Raw genomic sequence first — 12,564 nt, forward strand, 5'->3', positions numbered from 1 at the left:
CTCTCAATTGCCAATTGACTCTATAATCTCAGCCTGTTACCTTGCTTGCTGCTACGTTCAAACACCTTCTCTTGGTTTTCTAAGCTTGCTGATAATCCCACTAATTGATCTTTGAAACGAACCTCTAGTGAGGGAGACATTTTACTAGAGGTGCTATCCAAGCAAGCAGTGCCTAAAGCAAAATAGAAATAATTGACACTAGAATAACATTACCATTTCCTTGAAATCTTTTCTGCAAAATTATTTCCTTTACCAAATGCCCATTCCTGTTTGGTCAGTACTAACCATCTGCAGTCTTTCATGACCATGAAGTTTCAACATGATCAGGTCAGTGTGGAATACAGTCAGAAACTTTCCTAGGCGTATCATTTCACAAGAGTTTCTGTTGCCACTGCAAGGCCAGCCAAAGCACTCTTAGGCCATATAAACAATGACTTAAAATATTTGGACACAAAATACAGTGTGAAAATGTGGCATCTTCTCCCACTTGAATGATCTGTAAAAAAAAGTAAAATAGTCAAAGGAGGTCTAAAGGTACAGAGGTGGGAAAAAGTAACTGGCAGCTTCATGACTCAAGTGGTTGAATTTATTAAACATCACAACAATAGGCATAAAGCACATGTTATTCTAAAACAATGCATAAAGCTATTAACTTTGCTTCTTCGTGTGCATGAATGTGAAGCTTTTCATACCTCCACAAGAAAAAGGGTTAGAGAAGCAGCATATTGTACTAAAATGAATATAAAACATTGTGGAAATAAGAGCCCCTTTCACTGGGTGAAGGAGTGCGGTGGCAAGGGTTATTAAAATAAAATTACAATTCAGGAAGTGTGTGACACATGTTGCAAGATAATAGCTAACATGTTTCTGGAAGAGTGACAGATATTAATTAATAGTATTGTTGTGTCAAATTTTAGGCTTCATTATTAGCATTTTAAAAGGTGAAAAGGTGATGAAGCATATCAAAGCATGAAGTCTGAAACCCATGCAAGAACTTTAAAGAACTTTACATTCATTGCTAGAACCAAAGATAATGGAGATCAACCTGCAAAATAGCAACACATTATTAAGCCACAAATACTAAGTGGACTGAGTGAGTGAGTGAGTGAGTTCATTGGTTTTTTTTTGGATATGACCCATGCAGTGACTGTCCCATAACAGCTGGTGAAAAGAATGACATGTGGAGGCTGGAGGCCCCTCTTGACCATATCTCTTAGGACAACTGGACATATTGTTTGCTAAGGCAGATACATAAAAAAATAAGACAGAGACAAAACATTGCACTATGACTTTTGAACTATGATTTCTGCGAACCTGCGTAGCTTAGAAAAATAATGTCTATTTCACAAAATAAAAAAAAAATGTAACATGCTAAACACTATTCATTTCTAATTCACTATCCCAAAGGTGCTTTTTCAGGAGGCAACTGGACTTCCTTGTTTCTTCTTTGAAGAGGTTTCGCTTCTCATCCAAGAAGCTTTTTCAGCTCTGACAGGAGAGTGGGGAATGGAAGGATTTATACTCCTTTCAGGCAGCTGGTCATTTGCATCCTTTTAGAGGATTGTTGAAGTACTTGGAGGTTTATCTGTGTCCTCAGGGTCACTTGAATGGTGCTCCTGGTTCCTGTAGTCTGCAATATTTTTTTTTGATTCATTAATGTCATTTCATTATTGACAGACATTTTGCATTGGATACATGTTGTGAAAAAGTGTGTGTGTAAGTAGAGTCTCTGAGGACCCCTAACAATACAGTCTCTTTCCTGAGTCTGAGGTTTGGCACAGAAAGCAATTTTATATAAATGAGAAAATAACCTTATTCTGCTGATGTTTAAGAACATATTCAAGATACGCATCATCAGTTTTTGAAATGTCTGTATATTTTAAAAAAATGAAAAGATCAATGTGTTTCTATATAGTCTAGATTTAACAGTGGGTTTAATGATTGAATAAATTTTATATTAACATTGTACAGATCTTTTTCTTTTCTCTTATTAGTTTCTTTTTCCTCCTTTTTAATTTAATCATTGTAATGCTTTTGCTTCTTTTACTGTATAATTATTGATGATTTTTTTCATTATATTTTTCCTTTTTTAAAATTAAAGATTCTTTTGAGTTGATCTCTATGCCCAGTGACACAATGGATACATCCAAGCACCTGCAATTTTTTGTTTTTGAGATCTAAGTCTAGCCTACTGCTCTATAATTTCCTAGTGGTCTCGTATCCACTAGGTCCAGTCCTTGGTTTTTCAGCTGTTCAGCAGAAGTCATACACCAAACCTAAACTCAAATACAATAGGGAAATCCAATATAGTCCAATCCTTTATTTCCTTATACCTAATGAATAAAATCTTGCCAACTAAAGCTATAATCCTCTACCCTAATAGATTTATCCTAAGAGAGTTTAGAATGTGGCTATTCTGAACTTCTTGCCCCTCTTCCATCCAACTCAGGACTGGGCAGTCTCTTAATCTGGACTTCTCTTTGGCATCTACTGTCTTGTTCCTGAGAAACTTTGGTATTCTCAAGCCACCCCCACCACCCACCCCCGCCATTCCTTCCCAGGTTCATGTTCCATCGCATCTACCAAGATTGAGAATGCTCCAGTTGGAAGTGGCATCTGTAGGGCCACTGCAAGCATACATTTGCAAGTTGTGCACTGTAAAATGGCATCATGACATGGGTGTGCACGCCAAACAACGGGTACAGTAATAGCCCAGTGCTGCAATGCAGGGCACCAGCTCAGGGAAAGAAGCCCATCAACTTTCAACTCCAGGTCCACGTGGAGATGTAGAAGTAAAAAGAGAAGGAAGCACCTGGAAACTGCAGCTGACATACGACATGACTTCAAACTTTGACGGCAAAAAAGCTTTTGCACAAAGGTGCCTCACAGGTCAGTGGTGATCCTGCAGAAGAGATACAATTTGAAGGTCTCTACCAAATAAGTTGCACAGTTTCTCCTAATAAAAAATATGTGTCTTCTGCATTTATTTATTTATCTATTTATTTATCTATTTACTTATTTACTTGCTTGCTGGCTGGCTGACTGACTGATTGATTGGCCGCCTGTAGGTTAACTCTGGGTGACTTACAGTTACATCTTAGTTACACCAAAAATGTTAAAACCAAACATTAAAATCAAAGATACTTGTGGGAGGGTGGGAGCAGAGTAGGGGCAAAAAGTGGGGTCTGTTATTAATCAACCACAACATTGCACTGATCTCCCACTGGGCCCCAAGCTGACTGGCACAGCCATGTCTTTAGATCTTTACAAAAAGATAGGAGGATTGGGCCAACCTCACATGGGGGGAGTGGGGTAAGTTCTTCCAGAGGCAGGAGCAACAGAAGAGAAGGCCCTTCTCCTGGATCCCACCAGGCAGAATATTCAGGCTGATGGGACCCGCAGCATGCCTCCTTTGCCAGCATGAGCGGTATGGGCCAGTGGGTTGAGACGGTCGGTCATGTATACAATGTCACAAAGAAATTCAACAGGTATCAATGATTTAAAAAAAAAAAACCCAGTCAAGGCAGGACTGAATTTTTGCATCACACATTACAATTAAAGGAAGGCCTGCAAGTGTTTTGGTTTACCCCCATATTTTTATTTTCCTAAAACCCTTTACCATTTGGAACTGTTGTTGAGCTGAGGAGAAAAAAAAAACCTCCACGCAAAACAGCTAGGTGCTTGTTTGTCTATGCACATCAATGGATGTGCCTAAAGCTCCTTTGGTGAGACCGCAGGCGCTGTGCTAATTAGCCGACTGCTATATAAAGGAGAAGCAGTTTACCTTGATATCCGTGTCGCTCCCTCTGTGGCTGAAGTTCATGTTGGAAATGCCTCGGTTGAGTCTTTCTTTTCTCCATTTCAGTTTTGAAATGCGCCTTTTCAAAAGGAAACTGAAAAATGGGGAAAATAAAACTTGCTGACCTGGGCAAGTTTATTCATTTATTGACCACATTGACTTTGGTTTCGTTATTTATTGATTATATTGTTTTATTCTATGGAGGGGGAAGGTTCCTCATCTAAAAAAGCTATGAATTCAATTGGGTGAATTGATATAGAATAGAATATCAGAGTTGGAAGGGACCTTGGAGGTCTTCTAGTCTAGTCCAACACCCTGCTTAGGCAGGAAACCCTGTGCTATTTCAGACAAATTTGCTTCTCTCCTTGATTAGTTTCCACCCATTGCTTCTTGTCCTGCCCTCATGCGCTTTGGAGAATAGCTTGACTCCCTCTTCTTTGTGGCAGCCCCTGAGATATTGGAATACTGCTATCATGTCTCTCCTAGTCCTTCTTTTCATCAAACTAGACATATCCAATTCTAGCAACCGTTCTTTATATGTTGTAGCCTCCAGGCCCTTAATCATCTTTGTTGCTCTTCTCTGCATTCTTTTAGAGTCTTTCTAGAGTAATATGATATTATGATAATCATTTTCAGTGGGGATAGAAGTTTGCTAGAACCACACGTACTGCATTTTATCTCAAAGCCTTTATGATGAGATTCCCTCCCCCCCCAAAAAAATAAAGATTAACTGGAAAAGGGAAATGAACTGACATAAAAATCCTGTACACCCAGTTTCTCTACTTTTTTGGCTAGGAACGCCAAGTGCATTGAAACTAATTTTAGAGACTCTTGCAAAGCGAGGTAGTCCTGGCTCTGGTTAGGACCAAGTCATAACATTAAATTTTTATTTTTATTAAATTAAAATGAATATAATGCAATAATAATTGCTGATTCAAATTAATTGCCTATAAAAGTACACACCTCAGTTTTGTGGGCCACTTGATCTCTTACCAGTGCACAAAGCTTTATGTTATGTTAGAGGTATTCACTTTCTGTACACATCGATGAACACAAGTACAGATACACATCAGGATTTCAGTTTTCAAGACTCTCAATATGGTTGGGGTTAGAGCATTCTGTGAGTTGAAATCCACACCTCAGAAGTGTACCCAGGCAGAGGAAGGCAGAATTAGAATCATTTATTGGGGTTGATAGGCCTGGATTCAAATAACTCCCTAGTCATGAACCTCAATGAAACCTTAGTTGCCCTTCCAGTTTTGCAAGGCAGAAGTCTGTATATTGCAAAAGAAGAACTGCTACTGTCCATCTGATTAGTCATAATATTAGCACAAAGTGTGAGAATATAAGCATATGACCTAGGTGGAGGTAGGACATAATTGATTGCATCAAATTATTTATCTATCAATTCATTGATTCATTCTTAAATTTTATTATGGCCCCAACTACAGAAGTTACGTGTTTGGCTATTTCCTACCCTCCTCCTTTAAATCGAGTAGAAGGAGATTAATTTGAAATTAAACAACAGTCCCTTTTAAAAATGACTAATTGTGTTTTAAAATTAAAAATTAAGGTTGTTTTCCAGCTTCCCTTAAAAGCTGTTGTTTTCTGACTTGAGACATCTTAAGTCCTTGAGAACATAATTTCAGTGAAGCTGAACAATCAGGTTTTCCTTACTAAAAAGTTTCTATGGACTTTAAGCATAAAGTAACAGCTGTTCCCTATTTCTCTGATTATTAGAACATTGGAGCTATGGCTTTATCATAAGGGGAAAAGATAAAAAAAAGGGAAGGCTCTGTGTCAGGTCAAAGGAGATGATGTAGGAAGAGGTCTTTGAAGACATCACATGTGCCAACACGTGGGAAATAAAAAGAAAGGCAGGTGGATTAATGAACAGGAAAGAATCCCTGGAAAAAAAGGCAATCATTAGGAGATCATTTTTCATTCCCTTCATGGAATGTGTTATGTCCCTGGACCTTGAAGAAGTTCCCACCAAGGTCCGTTCGCGCTGCGGGGGCGGCTGCCCCTCCTCATTGGCTGGGTCCAGCCCTTCAGCTGTTCGCTGCGAGCCAGTCCCAGGCTGAGCAAGCACGTTCAGCCCTTATAAATAAACCTTGTTGCACTAAGCCCTGGTTCAGCCTCTTATTTCCCATACCTAATACTGGCGACGAGGATGGGATGGCTACCAGAGGCAAGCTGCAACGCTGAATCACTAAAACGCTGATCCGCAGCCCAGAGAGAGAGCGATCAGCCAAAATAAGGGCAAACGCTGACCGCAACCCAGAGAGAGCAATCAGCCCGAAATGAGAACGAACGCTGAATCACTAAAATGCTGATCCGCAGCCCAGAGAGAGAGCGATCAGCCAAAATAAGGGCAAGCGCTGATCGCAACCCAGAGAGAGTGATCAGCCCGAAAGAACGAACGCTGAGCCGCAACCCAGAGAAAGCGATCAGCAAACAAGCTAGTGAAAGTGAGAAGCGCCTGTAGCAGCTCGTTAGCATAAGCTACAGAGGAAGTGTGGCGCTGCGAGCCGCAGCCGTTCGTGCCGTTTAGCGCGAAATTCAAAAAGCTGTCAGCTGAGTCACATTCAAATACAACACAGCGTTGTATTACGAAATCGCTAACACCCACACAGGCGCGAATTTCAAAACGCTGCCAATGACCGTTGCAGTCTAAACACCTTCTGATCCCCAGAGAGAGAGAAGGGAATTGCGAAACTTACCCAGAGCTGAAGTCACTTGCCTAGCACAGGCACTAAACCTCTACTGCTACCCAGAGAGGAGGCATTTTCCCCAACAGGTTAACCAGTAGACCCACAACATGAACTCCAATCCAGCCTTCCCAGCGTTCAAGCCGGATGAGGAGAAGTGGGAATCATACAAGAATCGGTTTAATCATTACATCGACGCCATCGGATTGGCTGATGCAGGGGAACACCGAAAGAAAGCATATTTCCTGACCTACTGTGGAGCCATCGTCTTCGATACTGCCACAGCTCTTGTGGCTCCACGTGAGTTAAAGAATGTCCCCTGGACAGAACTGTTAGAAATCCTTACTAACCACTATTCTCCTAGACCTTCACAGATTGCCAGACGTTTCACCTTCAGAATGAGGAAGCAGGGGGACAAAGAGAGCATCAATCAGTACATGGCTGCTCTCAGGACTGCAGCACTCCATTGTGGGTTTGGCACCTATCTTGATGACATGCTCCTAGACCAGCTGGTCTGCGGGGTCAAGGACCTGCACCTACAAAGACGGCTGCTCGCCAAAAAGACCTTAACCTCGCTCAAGCCATCGAGGAAGCCCTGGCAGAGGAGCTGGCATCTCATTCAGCCACCGAGATCCAAGGTCCTGTCACCAAGCAAACAGCAGTTCCCGTCCACTCAGAAGAGGTGGTCAACGAGGAAGACCCAAATGACGAGGCCGACATTCACCGCCTCACAAAGCCAGGCGCCCACAGGTAGGAACCAGACAAGATAACACCGGGCCATCCAAGCACATCACCCTGTGCCTTTCCTGTGGTGGACCTCACTTGAGGACCACATGCAAATTCAAAGGAGCCACTTGCAACAACTGCCATAAGAAGGGCACATTGCAAGAGTATGCCAAGCCTCACACAACGCAGCACAAAGGGCATCTTCATTCGCACATGCCGGACCCAAAAGGCAAGTATTAAACTGCCGCACTAATCAAACTTGCTATTCTATTAGTAAAATCTCTCTTTCCGTCTTATTAGAAGGTAAACCTTGCAACATGGAGGTTGACACGGGGTCAGCGCTCTCCATTATTTCCTGGAACACCCTCAAGGAGCTTCAACCCAGCCTATCAAGAAGCCGACTCCAGAAGTGCCAGCTTAGCCTAAAGGACTACCAGGGGAAGACCATTCCTGTAATCGGCAGAGGCAAGTTTTTTGTTAATTTTAAAACCTTTAAGGGCCACCTACCTCTAGTGGTAGTGAGCGGCAACCTCCCTACACTTTTGGGACTTGATTGGTTTCCCCACCTCGGGTTAGGTCTAACAGGAGTCCATGCTACCTCAACCTCTGACACGGACTCCCTGTTTGCTGATTACTCAGACGTATTCAGTGATGAGTTAGGGTGTTATAATGGCACCCTATCTCATTTTCAGTCGATCCCCAGGCAGTCCCAATTCGGTTAAAACCTCGCAGAGTTCCATTCGCCATTCGGCCTAAATTAGACCTTGAATTAGATAAATTATTAAAACAAGGGATCCTGGAGCCTACAGACTTCGCCAAATGGGAGACGCCCATCGTCACACCCCTAAAAAGATGGTAGCCTGAGAATTTGCTCAGACTACAAGACCACAATCAATAAATTCTTGCAAGTTAGCGCTTATCCAGTACCCGTCATTCAGCATTTATTACATACTTTTGAACCTGGCACTATCTTTGCCAAATTGGACATGTCTCAAGCATATCAACAGTTCCCTGTTGATGACCAAAGCAACAGAACTTCAGACCATTGTCACCCACAGGGTGCTTTCCGGTGCAAGCGTCTCCAGTTTGGCGTAAGTGTTGCCCCAGGCATTTTTCAATCCCTCATGGGCCGGATTTTACAGGGCCTTCCTGGAGTAGTACCCTACTTCGATGACATCTTAGTCTCGGCCAGGAACAGACCCCAACTCTTCCAGAGAGTTAGAGCAGTCCTGGAGAGGTTCAGGCAGCATGGCCTCAAGTTAAAAAAAGAAAAATGTGCCATTGCCACTAGACAGGTGGACTTTCTGGGTTATAAAATTGACGCCTCAGGCATTCACCCCCTGGAGTCCAAGGTTAAGGCAATACACGAGGCACCCACTCCAACCTCCAAAGCAGAACTGCAGGCCTTTTTGGGGCTCTTGAACTTTACGCGTCATTCCTGCCCCATAAAGCCTCTGTGGCAGAACCCTCCACAGACTTCTGGATAAAAAACGGTTTGGCACTGGGGACACAAAGAAGACTCCGCTTTCCGCGCAGTCAAGTCGCTACTCACATCAGAGGCAGTGCTTATCCAGTTTGACCCCAACCTCCCATTAGTACTGGCGCAGACGCATCTCCTTTCGGCATTGGGGCAGTTTTAAGTCACAGACTGCCCAACGGCTCCGAGGCCCCTATCGCTTTTTTTCCAGGACGCTCTCTGCAACAGAGCGCAATTACAGTCAAATTGATAAAGAAGCCTTGGCAGCTGTTACAGCGGTGAAGAAATTTCACGAATTTCTCTTTGGCCACTTTTTCGAGCTAGTCACCGACCACAAACCGCTTTTAGGGTTACTAGCAGGTGACAAGCAGACCCCTCAAATTCTGTCCCCCAGAATGACCAGATGGACCCTTTTCCTAGCAGCATACTCGTATAGACTTGTGCACCGCCCGGGTAAAACATTGTCCCACGCAGACGCTCTTAGCCGCTGCCCCTGCCTGACCCAGCTGAAGACCCTGCCCGGTCAACGCCATTTTTGAAGTCACCCAACTGGACCTACCAATCACTGCCCTTGATATTGCCAATAAATCCAAAACGGACAAAACGATCGCCCAGGTACTGGACTGGGTGAGGAGGGGTGGCCGGGCAGTGACATTGAAGCTAAATTCACGCCATTTAAGACCCGCTTACAGGAACTGTCGAGCTTACAGGGCTGCCTGCTATGGGGCACTCGAGTGGTCATCCCGACATCTCTGCGTACCCGAGTGCTGGAGGCGTTGCATGAAGGCCACCCTGGCATCGTCAGAATGAAGGCGTTGGCGCGAAGCTACATTTGGTGGCCCGGCCTTGATGAGGACATCAACAAATGGGTAAGCTCCTGCCATCCCTGCCAGGTTTCCCGTCCATCCCCTCAATTGCCACCCCACCAAGTGGGAAAGTGCCAACGCACCCTGGTCCAGGATTCACATCGACCTCGGGCCCATTGCATGGCAAAATGTTCCTCGTGGTCGTAGACTCTTACTCAAAGTGGATTGATGTGGCACAACTATCCACGACCACTTCACAAGCAGTCATCAAGGCATTGACTCGCCTGTTCGTAACGCACGGTCTACCAGACTCCATTGTTTCCGACAATGGTCCCCAATTCACGTCAACCGAATTCAGTCGTTTACGGCCAACCTGGGCATTCGTCACATCTTCACGGCCCCCTTTCATCCTGCCAGTAATGGGCTAGCAGAGAGAGCTGTTAGGACCACTAAAGAAGCCCTGGCCAGGTTCAACAAGGATGACTGGCACCACAAACTATCCTGTTTCTTGTTAAGCCAGCATTCAACCCTTGCACAGTAACCAACAAGTCCCGGCCGAGCTTCTGATGGGCAGACGCCTGCGAACTGTATTGGACAGGCTCCACCCACATTACTGCCCTGACTCTCCTCTCGCTTCCACATCGGGAGTAGGCATTTTGTCTTGCAGGAACCCGTGTTCGCGAGAAACTTCGCTGGCGACCCATTGTGGATCCCAGGAGAAATCGTAGCCATCACAGGACCCAGATCATACCGGGTTAAGCTGGAAGATGGCCGGGTCTGGAGACGACATCTGGACCAGCCGGAGACGCCAGGGCACCCTTGTCAGCCGCGACTCGGGGGCACAGACCGGTGAGAGTCCGCTGCAACTTCCACACAGCGACATCGACTCCGATGACCTGCTAACGTCTCCAGCCGGACCAGAGAATCCAAATGATGACTGCGGCGACCTAGCGTCCAACCCATCCGAGCCAGACGGCGTGAGGACACTCCCAGCGTCCAGCCCTACTGACCCCGGACCTACTCCGACCGAGGGTGGTACTGGGACTCATCATCGAGCCAACAGTCGCCAACGGACTCTGATCCACTGAACAGCACACCAGAGTTGCGCCGCTCTGGGCGTCAGCACAAGCCTCCCGTATACCTCAAGGACTATGCGTGTTCGCATCTGGGGGAAGGGGTGTTATGTCCCTGGACCTTGAAGAAGTTCCCACCAAGGTCCGTTCGCGCTGCGGGGGCGGCTGCCCCTCCTCATTGGCTGGGTCCAGCCCTTCAGCTGTTCGCTGCGAGCCAGTCCCAGGCTGAGCAAGCACGTTCAGCCCTTATAAATAAACCTTGTTGCACTAAGCCCTGGTTCAGCTTCTTATTTCCCATACTTAATAGAATGGAACAATAAAAAACAGAGGACAAACTGTTTAGATCTTGTGATGGTCATTGTCCAAGTACCAGCCCAGCTCTATGGCCACCCATTGAAATCCAGACTGGATTTTCTGGATTGGGTTAGAAACAGGTGAAGCCTGGGGGACAGGCAGTTTAGAGTGCAATAGGAATTGCCCTACCTATCACAAAAACTCTTCAGTGATTGAGGATCCACAGTCCAAAGAACAGAGAAAGCTCTCCAGTGCTAACCCTGTAAATGAAGGATGGACATTAAAAGGGCAAGAGTAACATCACTGCTTTGAGCTGACAGTACCTATTTCAGGTGGAGATTTACACGAGCAGAGAGCAACTTATTTTCATAAAGACGTCCCTAATTGATTGAACTGACCACTTTCCATTTGCTCCTATTCCGGCACACCCACTTCCTATATTAATAGAGCTGTACTGGTTTATGCAATTAACAAGATCCCTTAAATGTTCACCTTTTAAAAAATGTAGAATGAGATTTTTTAGCTATGCGTACTTAACAGTTATAACGTCTGTTTTGCTCCATTCCTCTTTAGCTTGCTCAGTTCTTGTTGTACATGTCTGGGGCTCTTTTTTTGTCAGCTTTATAATGCTTCAGCTAGGCATGTTGTTTTAGTAAGTCCAGTGCAGTGATGGTATTCAAATTTTTTTACTACAGGTTCTGTGGGCATGGCTTGGTGGGCATAGTATGGCTTGGTGGGCATGGCAGGAGAAGGTTACTGTAAAATCCCCATTCCCTCCCCACCCCACTCACCTGCTTTCCAGCTCCATTCTCCTGCGCAGGGCAACAAAAGACGACCCAGCCAATCAGCTGGGACTTGAGAGGCAGAGAAGAGATGGTGGTGGGGACAGTCAGAGGTGGTATTTGCTGGTTCTCCGAACAACTCAAAATTTCCGCTACCGGTTCTCCAGAACTGGTCAGAACCTGCTGAATAGCACCTCTGGTCCAGTGGTCCTTTGAAGAGATGATGAAGTGGAATTCCCTTGCTTAGGAACCACTCACTCAGTGGGCTTTTAAAGTTAGGATGATGTCGAATGAGGAAACTTATTCAGAGTTGAAACCATTGCAATGTTCCTATGGTGATGTGATTGTGATTTGGGTATTTGGCAATCAGCACACAATTACGAAGGCTGCAACATCCCCCTGTCATTTCATCTTCGCTGCCAGTTTCCAACAAGCAAAGTCAATGAGGAAGTCAGCAGGAAAGTTGCAAGTTATGGCCATGTAATACTACATTTAACAACCATGTGTGATTTACTTAATGAGTACAACTGAAACTGTCTGAACTGCCATTGGGGCAGTCACACGATGTTACACTTTACAACAGAGTTTCTTAGCAACAAAGTTGCCTATTCCAATTACTGTTGTTAAATGACGACTAATTATACTGTAGTTGGAAAGAACACACTATAATTGGGCGAGACGGATGGCGGGTACTACAGAATAAGGAAAGAACGAGAATAGATCTATGGAAAATGTCTACCATGCTAATGAATCGCATTAATTGGAACCTAAGAGAGAGAGAGGAAAAAACCCAGAGCCTCTTTTTCCCTGCCTTCTTTAGACAAAAAATTCAACTCCCATTGGGCATTTTGCTGTGCAGCCACTTAGGTAATAGCAGAGTAACTGATAGGGATGCA

The 12,564-nt window shown here is 44.7% G+C and overlaps 1 long non-coding RNA gene across 1 annotated transcript; it reads right to left on the reverse strand.

Annotated features, from left to right (window-relative positions):
• Nucleotides 1-551: 551 nt before the first annotated feature.
• On the reverse strand, nt 552-11,861 carry LOC148128252 (uncharacterized). The gene is made up of 4 exons (XR_015741536.1): nt 11,678-11,861; nt 3,785-3,893; nt 2,813-2,902; nt 552-1,630 (listed from the first exon to the last, which is right to left on the reverse strand). It is a non-coding gene; the product is annotated as an uncharacterized LOC148128252 (long non-coding RNA).
• Nucleotides 11,862-12,564: the final 703 nt, after the last annotated feature.

This window comes from Pseudonaja textilis, chromosome 1, assembly GCF_049901715.1.
Source record: "Pseudonaja textilis isolate UNSWEBS1 chromosome 1, rPseTex1.2, whole genome shotgun sequence".
In the NCBI taxonomy this organism is placed as follows: Eukaryota; Metazoa; Chordata; class Lepidosauria; order Squamata; family Elapidae; genus Pseudonaja; species Pseudonaja textilis.